This window comes from Silene latifolia, chromosome Y, assembly GCF_048544455.1.
Source record: "Silene latifolia isolate original U9 population chromosome Y, ASM4854445v1, whole genome shotgun sequence".
NCBI classification, from domain to species: domain Eukaryota; kingdom Viridiplantae; phylum Streptophyta; class Magnoliopsida; order Caryophyllales; family Caryophyllaceae; genus Silene; species Silene latifolia.
Genome location: NC_133538.1, coordinates 354,335,351 through 354,349,822, shown reverse-complemented (window position 1 = coordinate 354,349,822; position 14,472 = coordinate 354,335,351). Strand labels below are relative to the sequence as shown.

At 40.8% G+C, this 14,472-nt stretch overlaps 1 non-coding gene across 1 annotated transcript; it reads right to left on the bottom strand.

Moving 5' to 3' along the window:
- Positions 1-393: 393 nt before the first annotated feature.
- Positions 394-500, bottom strand: LOC141634759 (small nucleolar RNA R71). Its single transcript, XR_012539482.1, has one exon. It is a non-coding gene; the product is annotated as a small nucleolar RNA R71 (small nucleolar RNA).
- Between the last annotated feature and the right edge of the window lie 13,972 nt (positions 501-14,472).

Here is a 14,472-nt window from a genome sequence, read left to right as displayed (position 1 = left end):
CACCACAAAATCAACCTACAATGCCTAAGTTTTCATCACATTCCGTACCCACCGAGGAGAACCTACCCAATGGTACTCCCACACCACAACATCTAACCGGAAATTTTATTGCTAAATCCGCCTTTATCCAATTAGTCGAAAGGAGGCAATTTGGGGGGATGCCTAGTGAAGACCCTCATTGTCATATGGAAACCTTTTGTGACTATTGTGATGCGATTTCTCAAACCGGTGTGACTCAAGACCAAATTCGATGGGTCTTATTTCCTTTTTCTCTAATTGGCACCGCAAACACAATGGTTGAAGGGCCTTGATAAGGCCACTCTCGGAATAGATTCTTAGAAGAAGTTGGCTCTAGCTTTCTACAAAAAGTTCTACCCACCGGAAAAGACTAACATGCTAAGAGCTCAAATTACGGGTTTTAAGCAAAGGGATGAAGAATCTTTGTATGAAGTTTGGGAGCGGTTTAAGGGAATTTGTCGCTCATGTCCTCACCATGGACTTAGCGAATGGTTCTTGGTACAACAATTTTGGAACGGTTTATATGAAGATTCAAGTAACATTCTCAACATGGGATCAAATGGAATGTTCACCGAAGTTGATGACAAACAAACATGGAACAAGATTGAGGAAATGGCGGTCCATAACTCACAATATAGTAGACCTCGCAAGGCTACTAGAGGAGGAAGGCATGAAGTGGACTCCGTTACTCAATTAGGTGCTCAACTTAGTGCCCACATTGACACAATCAATTTGAAGTTTGAAAAAGCTATGGCTAGACTTGAAGAAGTCTCAAAATCACCAAAGCATCATGTTAATCCCATGACGGCATCCTCATCAATCCCAAGTGGGATATGTGAGAATTGTGGAACTTTGGGACATGACCAAAGTATGTAGGGTAACAAATGAACAAGTAAATGCTTTCCAAGCATACAACAGTGGTACCCCTTATTCCAATTATTACAATGAAAACACCAAGTTTCATCCAAATCTCTCATACAAAAGCCAAAATGTTCAAAACCCTCAAACAACTTACACCCCACCTCCCATGAGAAACCAAAATCAAAGACCCTTTTACAACCAAAACCAAGATTACCAAAATCAAAATCCATACAATCACCAAAATGACCAAGGTTTTGATGTTCAAAAAGCGGTCCTCCAAATGCAAAAGAATCAACAAGAGTTTTTCACTCAAATGCAAAAAGATAGTCAAGCAAAGGAAACCACCATCAACAACATCCTAGCTCACACCAAGATGTTGGAAACACAATTGACTCAACTAGCATCTTCAAGCTCACAAAGACAAAAGGGGCAATTACCACCTCAAAGTAATCCCCCAAGACATGAAACGGTTAGTGCCATTCACTTGAGAAGTGGTACAAGGTATGACGCGCCGAAGAAGCAAGTTGAGGATGAAGTTGTGGAAGCTAGTGATAAGGAAGAAATTGTGCAAAACTCCAAAGATGGAGAATCATCAAAAGAAGAAATTTCAAAGAAAAATGAAGACAAGATCAAGGAGAAGGAGCCCATTGTGATTAGAATTCCTTTTCCAAGTCGTCAAGCCAAGCCCAACTTTGATGACCAACTTGGAAAGTTTATGGAAATTGTGAAGAATTTGGAAGTCTCAATTCCTTTCACGGAATTAATCAATCACGTGCCAGCCTATGCAAAATACATAAAAGACATCCTCACAAAGAAGAAATCGATCCGGAAACTTGAGACTATCGCCTTCACTAAGGTGAGTAGTGCAATACTTCAAGGGAGTTCACCTCCAAAACTAAAGGATCCGGGAAGCTTCTCAATACCGTGTACCATTGGCGACACCACGATCAACAAAGCCTTATGTGATCTAGGGGCTAGTGTGAGTGTTATGCCGTACTCGGTAAGTAAAAGGTTGGGGATGGGAGAGCTTAAATGCACCAATATCACACTCCAAATGGCCGATAGATCGACGAAGACACCATTAGGGATATGGGAAGATGTCTCCGTGCTAATTGGGAAGTTTTTCATCCCGGTGGACTTTGTCATTGTTGATATGGAGGAAGACTCCAACATTCCAATCATTCTTGGAAGACCCTTCTTACACACTGCGGGTGCGGTGATTGATGTAAAACATGGTGAGCTCACTCTAGAAGTGGGAGATGAGAGTATAACTTTTAATCTTGACAAGACTATGAGAGCTCCTCGTTTACATGAACCGTGTTTTATGATAGATCATTATAGTCGGAAGGATGAAAGGAAGAAGTCGGAACTCCAATGGAAGAACAAAATTGAAGATGCTCCATTCAAAGAGCAAGTGAATTGTGACAAAGAGAGCTTGCAAAGCTCATCAAAGACAAGCAATGAAGAAGATGGCCTCATTGGCCAAGAAAAGGAAATGGGAAAGTTGTCTCCATCAAATCAAGAGATTTTCAATGATCAACTTAATGAAGTTTGTGGTCTTTGGGACGACGAATTTGAAGGGATTTTTAATCCCTACATTGGTAATGCCATCGATCAAGACCGACAACAAGGGCCAAGGTTTATTGAAGACCTCTACCATGATAATGAACAAGCTTTTGATTACTTTTTCAAGGTGTTGAGCAACATCAACAACACCTTGAACATGCCCCCTTGACATCTCATCAAGAATGAGAGTTTGGTGGAGTCCTCCATAAACCACCATTTGTAAATATTTTTAACTCCCTAACTTGCATTTCAATTCTTGTATTGCATTTTTGTTATTTTTGGATTTTTATACTTTGATCAAGATAATTATCATGTTTGAGAGAAGTGAGGGAGGGATTAATAATTTCAATTAATGTGTAGTGCTTTAGCTTAGTGTGGGGATGGCAATTGCCTAGGCTATCCATGCCTTAGTAGTGCCACCACAATGAAGAACACAAGATATGAAGAAGAATGGAAGAATAGCAAGAGATATGCGTTGTACACGGATGGAACTGAATCCGGGTACAAAGGGGTCGAATCCGAGCGGATTCAGGAGAATCCGCCTGTTTTCAAGCAATCCGGGCGTGTTGGGTAGTAGACGCACGTCCTGAAATGAGCTGAAGTTTTGAAATTTTTGACTGTCAGCGAATCCGGGCGTCCTACATCCTAATCCGCCCGTCTTCAAAAAGCCACCCGTCCTGAAAGGAAGACGCCCATCTTCTTGGCTGAGGAAAACAAGAAAAATTCCTGGACTGAAATCCGCCCGTCTTCTACAGAAGACGCCCGTCCCGTGTTTGCAAATCCGAGCGTCTTCCCTTAAAGACGCCCGTCTTTAGGCGAGTTTTTCCCAACCCAGAAAAGGCAGAATCCGCCCGTCCCGAGCAGAAACCGCACGGATTGCCCCTGCAATTCAAATTTTTTCGGGCTTTATAAAACCCTCCCAAATTCATTTCTTCATTCCTTCATTCATAACACTACTCAAAACCCTCATCCTCTCCATCACAAAAACAAAATTTCTCAACTACATTCACCAAAATCAAATCAAAACATCCTTTTAATAACAAATCAATCACTCCTTTTTCAATAAAAATCAAAACCAAGCACAAAATCTTCAACCTTTGAGTCGATTTTCTAATTCATAAAGGCAAAGCCTTTCATCTTTAAATCGATTTGGGTGCACTAGAAATTGAAGATTTTTCACTCTTTCTTGGTTAATTCATCAATGGCAAGGACTAAGGGAGCAACAAAGGCAACAAAGGCAAAGGCACCAAAGGCAAAGACACTTTCATTAAGGCAAAAGACTCTTCAAGCAAAGAAAGCATTGGCTATGGTGGTAGCAAACCCAAACTTGGAAGTGCAACAACAACAACAACCTCCCATGGGTGCAACAACATCTACTACTCCGGAAATTGATCAACTTGTAAACTATCCGGAGGTAACTTTCATTTCCAAAACCCATAGGGACACTTTTGCTAAGTTTGCTAGAAAATCATTTCAATCCACTAAATTTATTTGTGAAGATACCTTAAATAAGTTGGGTGTCCTTGAGCAAACTAGAGCCTTTTTCAAAGCCATGGGGTTGGAGAAATTGTTTGAATCAAAAGAATTGACATACCCCTCCCTTGCCTTAGAATTTTTGAGTTCTTTGAAAGTTAACAAGGTTGAGACTATGGAGAACCTCGAGTTTCGTCTAGCTAATGTTAGTAGGCGCATCTCCTTTAAGGAATTGGGTGAAGCTTTGGGTCTTAGTGATGAACCGAGTTATTTTAATAATATTGGCAAATATGATCCCGACCCTCTTTGGGAGGCGATTTCCGGAAGGAAATTTGAAGACTTTCATGCGAGTCGTGCTCTTTTACTCCACCATCCGGGCATAAGAGTATGGCACAAGGTCGTAGGGAGCACCATCAATGCAAGAAAAGACACCAACCATTTCACCAAACTCGATTTTGTTCTTCTTGAGTCGGCTTTGAACATTGGAAGAGTACACACCAAGACTTTTAACTTTCTAAGGCTCTTGGTGGATAGATGGCTCAACATTAATTGTGGGAAGAAAGGCACTACCGTTATTGTGAATGGAGGCCTAGTCACTATCCTAACTAAATACTTTGATCCTAACTTCAACAAAGATAACAAGTATGAGGCGAAAGAAGGTGGTCATCTCGTTGATTTGCATACTATGATACACAAGTACAAGTGGGTTGCCCATAACCCTCTTGACACCAAGTATGGATGGCTCACTAGTGAGGCTAGTTCTTTCACTTTGCCTTCAAAGATTTGAAGATTGAGTGTCCACCGGACCAATTATCTACTTCCCCTTTCAAAAGAGGCCGAGTATATTATCCAACAACAAAAGGGTGAACTTGAAATACCCTCCTCTTCCATTGTCACACCACCTTACCCTTTTGAGTACCAAGAGTTCAAGCCGGAAGGTGTTGAAGCAAGAAATGATTATTTGACTCTTCTCATGCAAGCAATGCACAACCAAGCCTTTGAGGATCGAAAAAATGCTTACTTACCTCAATATCCACCCCTCTTACACTTAGCTAGGCAAGGACTACTTGACCCATCATGTCCTTTGCCTAGTTGGGCGGATAAGGAAGTCCTATTTCCGAGTGCATCTAGGGTTGTTCCAGGTGATAATGAGGTTGTTGGTAATGAAGAAGTTGATGATAAAATTGATGGAGAAGCTAGTGAAGAAGGAGAAGATGATGATGAGCAAGGTGAAGAAGAAGGTGAAGAAGCAAGTGAAGAGGGAAGTGGCAATGAGACCACTTCTAATGAGGAAGATGATGATAGTGATGATATGATGGAAGATTAGCAAGCTTTGGAGGCTCCTACCCTCTCAAGGTTTGTCTATTTCTCTCTTTGTTCTATTTATTTATTTTTCTTGATCATTGTTGGAGTAGTCCTAGCACCATTGAGGACTCACACCTCGGTACTTTTTGAGGTGTTCTCATTTTATTGTTCCAATTTCAAAATCCAAAATGACAAATTAGTTTCATGTATTGCATAGTGTGTGCATGAACTACACCCATCCTTGGACATTAGCAATAATGTCTAGATCGGTTTGGGGAAGTTAATGCATACACAACGGGAGGTAATCTAAATTATCCTCTCCGTCATAAACAAAAACCATGCATCATGTAGTATAGATTAGTGTAGCTTGCATTTAGTGTAGAAATTATGCATCATGTTTGCATAATTTCCCATTATTTTGGCCATTGAGGACAATGCCCATATTAGTGTGGGGATGGGGAATTCTAACTTAACTTTTATTCAAAAATCCAAAAAAATTGAAAAATTTCGAAAAACCATAAAAATTTGAAAATTGAAAAACCCAAAAATATGTTTATTCCTTTTGTAGTGTAGTTATATTGTACATATTGTATATATTTTGTTTGTTCCATCCTTGTTCACATTGATTGACTACGCCACATCCGAGACATAAGGATCATGAAGACCGCATGGTATGATCTTTCCAATCTCCTTTTTCCTCTTTATGTTAATGACTATGTGGCTTTATTTTGATTGATGCGGTATAACAATGTGAACTTAGGACTTGCATTTAGTTTATATGTCATATTAGTTGATAGAATCACTTGCATTAGGATATATATATTAGTTGCATCATAGCATGTAGACAAAAGTTTTGAAAAATGCCTAATTAGGAACTTTGACAAGAGCAACTAAGCCATTACAAATACTTTTTCAACTTAAGACTTTGCCTACTAGAATGGTTGTAAAACACCCTAGATAGTGTCATACTAGTGTCTTTTGACCCATGACCCAAAGCCTAGTCAAGGGTTTCCATGTGAATCACCTATCCAACCCCGTGATGCGATGTGGACTTGGTTAACTTGTCTAGGTGACCTTGATTGACCTTGTGGTAAGGCAACCCAAAAATACTTTCTATCAATAAGTTTGAAGTGCTCATTTCAAAGAATTTTGTCATGTGGAAGTAATTTAATGCCAAGGAAACCTCAAATGTTATAAATTGTTGAATGTTGAGAAATTTAATTGTTTTGATGGAGGCGTACCACTTCGATGTGCTTTGGAGCGGGATCCATTGAATTGGGCCCCCACACGGTTGTGAATTCGGCCGCCCCAGACGACAGTGACTATCACCCCGAAAAGCTATTGTCTAGAGGTTAACCGGTTGCCTAATAAGCGATTGGCGAAAGCAAATGACACTAGCCCGGAAGGGACAAACCCCATCTTAAAATTTTTGAAATGTGAAAGTTGAATGAGGACAATTTTGAATACTAGTCATATCCACCCTTGTTTATAAAGATGAGCATTTCATTCCCAAAAAGCCTTTTTGTCAAGCCACTTTGTCGAGCTTGGGACGATCCATGACCTTTACTTTTGTAGAGAATTCGAGACTTGCCATGTCATATGCTACTAGCATCATAGGGATCATCATTCCACCACCATCCGATCGCCCTTGACGAAAACATTTGGAAATTGAGGACGAAAGTAGTCTAGTTTAACACCATTTGGAGGTGATTTAGTGCCATCCTCTTAGCCTTAGTAATTTGTTGAACTAGTATTTGTGAAGGATTACATGCTCTTAAATTTGTTCCTTTTTAGTTGCCTCCGCCACTTGATGAGGAAGTGGTTATTCCTTTTGTAGATTTTGTGTGCTTAATGTTTGGATGTGTCGCCATTTTGGAAAGACCCACCTTGCCTTGCAAGAAGGCATACTACCTCATGGTTGTCTTGTTGTGAGTTGAAGGGGCGGAGTGAGACCCGCTAATTATCTCATATCGGCTATGTTATTAGGTTAGTTTAAATAATGGTCCTAGTCTTTGTCACCTCTTTACTCGGGACGAGCAAAGGTTCGGTTTGGGGATATTTGATGTGACCATAATTAGCGCATATTTAGCTCCCGAATTAGCCTTGTTCCCATGCTTTTTAGTGCATATTTGGGTCATTTATTGTCTTTAGTTCTTTGTTTTGCATATTCTTTGAGATTTTGATCCCTTGGTAGGAAAGGAGTGCAAATCTTGCATTTTCATGGCAAAACGAGACTAAATTGATCGAATCCAATGACCAAGCATCAAGGAGAGACAAGATTAGAAGGCCTTTGTACATATTATAGTAGATGCGCAATGTTGAGAAAGGATCCTTGAGTCCCCAAGGAAATCCCCAAGGAATTTATGAAGAAAAGGGAAGAAAAGAAGAAGAAATATTGCTGAGGTACAATCCGTGCGGTTTCTCCACAATCCGCCCGTCCTCCACAGCACAATCCGTGTGTTTTCCTCCAAAGACGCTCGGGTTTGCAGCCACCAGAATCCGCCCGGATTCACCTGAAGATGCCCGTGTTCCACCGCCTGAATCCGCCCGTCCCGACTCCAAAACGCACGGATTCCTGTACAGCGCAATTTCGTCTTCTCCAAGCTACAAAGAAAGAAGCCCTTCCTTCGAAAAATACCGGCTCCTCCATGCTCAATCTAAAAAGTGTAATTACTAGTTTAGCCTTTAGTTAACCCTAATGCATCCACCTAATTTCCACTATAAATACCCCATTAGTCTAATTAGAAGAGCATGTTCTTCTTATCAATAATTAGAGTAGTTAATATCAATCAAATCTCTCTTTAGTATTGTAATCAACAATTAATCAAGTTCTAATACAAGTTTTATTTCCTTAATCTCTCTTTTGTTCATCCTTTATTTTGGGTAATTGAAGATTATTTGGGTTATTATTGGGATAATGACAACCTCTCAATCAAGCATCAAGTACTTCTTTTATTCTTTGCATTATTATTGGAATCATTACTAGGTATAATTCTCTTAATCCCTATTTAATTATTGTTAGATTGACAACCTTGCTAGCATGATCAACATGATAATGAGTGAGTAGTCTCTTAGCTAGGGTTAATGGATAATTAGGGGAAAACAACATGGGGAATGGTTCATGCTTAAATTAATATGCTTTCATGGTTTATTTGCTTGCTTGTTTTGATCTCAACTCATGCACATGTTATGTTTGATGAAATGTGAGCCTATGAATCATTGCATTTTTTACCCATCACCTATCTTTTCAATGAGACTTGTAAGACATAAACCAACTCGAGTCTCATTAGACCATGCATGTTGTTGAGTAGGGAAGACTAAGTCGACTTGTAGGTGTTGTACAATCTAATCGATTCGGCTCCGGGACCCAAACTTTCCTAGGATTATAAAATATAACCCAACTCAATCCATCACAATAATAATTGCTTGCTTATAATTTGAGAACATGTTTGTATGATCAATTCCCATGAATCCCCTATGACCCCATGACACCCTAGTGCTTTTTATCAATTGTTTACAACCCTTTTAATTCATCTTACTTATTTACTTTCTTTGCTATTTAGTTTAGTGACCTTCTACATCAACCCAAATTGTGACACCCCTAAGACACCACTAGTTTCAATAGAAATCTCATCTCAATTCCCGTCCCTTGGGATCCGACCTTTACTTGCCTCTTTACTAATTGTAGAGTTGTTTGTGAAGCTATAAATTGTGTTTTGATTCGGACGTGACCCAACGACCACATCTATTTAATTGTGAACACGAAACGGACCGATCACTTGTCAAATGTGAAATCGTATCTAGACTTAATTTTAAGAAACTCTTAAAGGATATTCACACTAACATTAGTGAACCACTACTATTTGTGGAAAGACGTTATATATCACATTTATTGATGGTTGTTCTAGATGTAGTTATGTTTACCTTATAAGTAGTAAGTCTAAGGCTCTTGTTGAGTTCACGGTTTTATTGTCAAGGTTTAGAGCTTGTTAAATACAGTATGACTAATAAGATTGTGAGATAAAATCGAGATGCTGAGTTATGACAAAAGAGATTTTTTGTTGAATGCGTATTGTTAGACTTTATACACTATGTTAAATCTTCTTGAAATGATTGTAGTAAGAAGGATAGGATGAGGAGTTTGATTCGAGATAAAAATTAACAGATTTTAGCTAAGGTAAAGCTTTTACATGTAACACCCCCATACTCCAAGTACCTTACCAGGACCACTCAGGTATGTAGATATTACCATCTCGGTTACCCGAGGCAATGATAATCAAACAAACAATAAAGAAACAACGTTTAAATAGAAATACTTAGTGAAGGGTTACAATTCTCGAAACCAAAACCAAAAGTATAATACATGTTCTCAAACTGACTGTTTACTGTTCTAACTGAAATGTCAAGAAACTACTAAGCTACAGCGGAAGACTTCTATCATCATATCGTGGCAATCCCAGCTATCACAGTACTCATCTCATACCTGCTCAATATCTGCTCACCATCTCCGCAATGGATCACCGCAAGTTTACAAAACAACAACCGGGGTCAGTACTAATCACACAACTCTATATATATCAACAATAAGATAAACAGACAGCTTAACTGTCACACACACAACCACAACAGTTCCAATAATCTCAATCACCGATCGTCCACTTGGACCCGATCCGCGATGGGGACCGCAGTAGTACCCACCAAATCCCCGCTCCTCATAATGAGCGATAACCCTGTCCATTAATGTGCACATCCCTTCTGTGGCGGGTTCCACATAAGGCGAAACTAGGGCGTGAAGCCACTCCCGCAAGTGACCTCACTCAGCCGAGGACACGCCTCGAGAACCATAGACAACAATCACAATTACAATCACAACCGTCAGAATACAATTACTATATCAAACAATCAATCTCAACACATCAACAATCATCCCATTATGGGACTAATACTGAGTAGGAAATCCTACCTGGAAAGCACACTATCAGACGGTATCTACTACTGTATCAAAAAGCTTCCTCTACGAAACCTCCTCCTATCATACAACATACAAATACTACCAAATCACATACTACTCAAAAACCCCCAAATCCCCATATTAGGGTTTAACCAAATCAAAGGAAAGACAACAAAAAGGGTACATAGATCTTACCCTCGACGCAAGGATCTCAACGGTATAACCAACGATGAGAACCGACCTTCCAAACTCCGGGATTTGCTAACGATGCGCTTAGGATTAAGAACGTACTTGCTTTCTCTCTTTATCAGTAAATTAGGTTTTGCAAAAGTGTTTAGAATAATGACGACGAAGGTTATATATCTTAATCGCATAATTAACAAAACTCGAGAAAAACTCCCCAGAATCGGCTACTCGATCGAGTACCCAAGGTACTCGATCGAGTACCCCCTACTCGATCGAGTATCCTAGTTACTCGATCGAGTACCCAACAGTCGAAACTTTTCTAAAACGCAACTTACCCTTACTCGACAGAGTAAGGCCTACTCGATAGAGTACCCAAAGACTCATAAATACGGAGTATTACAGTCTTCCCTCCTTAAAAAGAACTTCGTCCCAAAAGTTCAAACCACTACTAAACAAAGGTACTCCCCCAACGCTTCCGACTCACTACCAAAACAAAACTCAACATAAAACATGGTACTAACCCAACTCATCCCGACAAACATACCGACACAACATACAAAAAGGGTATAAAACGGTTAAAAACTCTTTGCGATCATCTCCTACCCCCCTAAAAGAAACAAGGTTACGTCCCCGTAACCATACATACCTGATCAAACAGAAAAGGGTATCGCTCTTTCATAGCTTTCTCTGGCTCCCATGTAGCTTCCTCAGTCTCGTGGTTAGACCACAGGATCTTAAGCAAAACTGTCTCGCCACTCCTAGTCTTCCTAACCTTTCGGTCAAGAATCTGCTTAGGCACCTCAAGATATGATAAGGACTCATCTAGCTCTAAGCTCTCTGCCTCTAACACATGTGACGGGTCACTCACATACTTCCGCAGCTGCGATACATGAAACACATTATGCACTCTCTCTAACACCGCTGGTAAAGCCAGACGATATGCAACTTCCCCAACTCGCTCTTAGATCTCATAAGGCCCTATAAACTTCTGACTTAGCTTGCCTTTCTTCCCAAATCTCATAACCCCACGCATATGAGACACTTTCAAAAGAACCTTGTCCTCAACTTGAAACTCTATATCTCGGCGATGTAGATCTGCATAACTCTTTTGCCTATCCTGAGCTGCCCTCATTCGTTCCCTGATCATCTTAATCTGTTCCACCATCTCATGCACCATCTCTGGTCCTAAAACCACAGACCTCACTATATCGTCCCAACAAATTGGACTCCTACATCTCCTCCCATACAAAGCCTTAAACGGTGCCATACCAATACTAGTGTGATAGCTGTTATTGTAAGAAAATTCTATCAAGTCCAACCTCTGTTCCCAGCTACCACCAAAATCCATCACACAAGCTCGCAACATATCCTCAAGAGTCTTGATTGTTCTCTCGCCTCCCATCCGTCGCAGGATGAAATGCTGTACTCATCTTCAAAGTTGTTCCCAACGATTCCTGCAACTCTTTCCAAAACCTTGATATAAACCTCGCATCTCTGTCAGACACTATGTTCTTAGGGACTCCATGTAACTTATGCACATTCTTTCGATAGGCCATAGCCAATTGTGCTTTAGTCCATGTATCTTTCATTGGAACAAAGTGAGCTGACTTGGTCAGTCGATCCACTATTACCCAAATCATGTTGTTACCTTGTTGACTCTTTGCCAAACCCACGATAAAATCCATGGAAATGGATTCCCACTTCCACTCAGGTACCTCTAAAGACTGAATCTTACCTTGTGGTCGTCGCTGTTCCTCTTTAACTCTTTGGCATGTCAAACAACGGGCCACAAACTCTGCTGTTTCTTTCTTCATCCCAGGCCACCAAAACGTTTTCTTCAAATCCTTGTATAGCTTGTCACCACCTGGATGTACTGAATATGGTGTACAATGCGCCTCTGTCATGATTGTCTTTTTCAACTCCTCATCATTAGGGACACACCACCTACCATCAAACCTCAAACTACCATCTGTATGAATAGAAAATCGGGACACTGTCTCTTTCTCCACTCCAGCTCTCCACTCCACTATCTTAGGATCCAACGCCTGTTTACCTCGAATGTCATCATAAAACTCAAGCTGCACTGTCATATCACCCATGGCATCTCCTTTCTGCATCATATGTATCCCAAACCTCGCTACCTCATCTCTCAGCCTCATCAAAGATAGAGCTGTACACAGAGAATGTACACTCTTCCTACTCAAAGCATTAGCAACTACATTGGCCTTCCCTTCATGGTAGATAATTTCCATGTCATAATCGCAAATCAGCTCCATCCACCTCCTCTGTCTCATGTTCAACTCCTTTTGAGTGAAAATGTACTTGAGATTCTTGTGATCAGAAAATACCTTAAAGATTGCTCCATAAAGGTAATGTCTCCAAATCTTGAGAGCAAACACCACCGCACCCAACTCCAGATCATGAGTAGGGTAGTTCTCCTCATAAGGCTTCAATTGCCTAGAAGCATAGGCAATCACTTTACCGTTCTGCATCAACACACATCCCAACCCATTCTTTGAGGCATCTGTATAAACCTCAAAGTTCTCGATCCCTTCAGGCAATGCTAAGACAGGAGCTGTGGTCAAACGCTCCTTTAATGTTTGGAAAGCCGTCTCACAACTCTCATCCCAACGAAACCTGTTCTCTTTCCTTATCAACGCGGTCATAGGTCTAGCTATCTTGGAGAAATCTTTCACGAACCGTCTGTAGTACCCAGCTAAACCCAGAAAACTCCCGATCTCAACATTCTTTGGTGCTTCCCACTTTGTCACTTTGCTTCTATCTATCTTTGGATCCACACTACCCCATCTTTAGAGATCACATGCCCCAGAAAAGCAACTTTCTCTAACCAGAACACACACTTGGATAGCTTAGCATACAACTCATGCTCCCTCAAAGTTTGCAACACGATTCTCAGATGCTCCTCATGCTCCTCCTTAGTCTTGGAGTAGACTAAGATATCGTCGATAAACACCACTACAAACTTATCCAAAAACTGTCTAAAGATCCTATTCATCAAATCCATAAACACTGCCGGTGCATTAGACAACCCAAACGGCATCACCACATACTCATAATGGCCATACCTCGACGTGAAAGCTGTCTTTGGTATGTCCACCTCTTTAATCTTCACCTGATGGTACCCCGACCTCAAATCAATCATAGAAAAGACTGACGCACCACTCAACTGATCAAACAGGTCATCTATCCTTGGTAAAGGATACTTGTTCTTCACCGTCACTCGGTTCAGCTCTCTGTAGTCTATGCACAACCTCAGACTCCCATCTTTATTCTTCACAAAAAGAACTGGTGCTCCCCACGGCGATACACTAGGTCTAATGTATCCCTTCTCTATCAAATCATCCAACTGCTTCCTAAGCTCCTCCATCTCCTTAGGACCCATACGGTACGGTGCCTTAGAGATTGGCCCCGTCCCTGGTTTCAACTCTACTGTGAAATCTATCTCTCTTCCCCGGCGGCAACCCCGGAATCTCCTCTGAAACACATCCTCAAACTCTCCCACCACCGGTATCGATCAATCGTCGGACCCTCTATCCGGTCATCTCTCACATGGCACAAAATCAAAGGACATCCCTTCCTCGGATATGACTTCAAAGTAACCAGTAATCAACTTAACTTTGGGTTTGACTAGAAACCCACGATAAGACACACTAACGCCCTTAAGACCTCTTAAAGACACTTTCTTTTGATGACAGTCTATCTTAGCTTTATACTTTCCCAGCCAATCCATCCCAACTATCATCTCAAAACCGTCAAAAGGAAACTCTAGCAAGTCTACAGGGAAATCAACTTGCCAAACTACCATAGGTACATCCCTATATAACCTCCCACAAGATACAGACTCACCCGAAGGTATAAAAACTTTCTCACCGATGTGACTCATACACCCTTAAACCCAACCGTTTAACATGACTCAAGATACAAACGACCGAGAAGCCCCGAATGAAACAAAACAAAGGTATGAATACCATTAACAAGAAAAGTACCGGTGATAACGTGTGCATCCTCCTCAGCTGCTTTCTTCTCCATCATGAATAACTTTCCACTGGTCTTCTGTCCACCTCCCTGGACAATACTGGCTGATGTGGTCG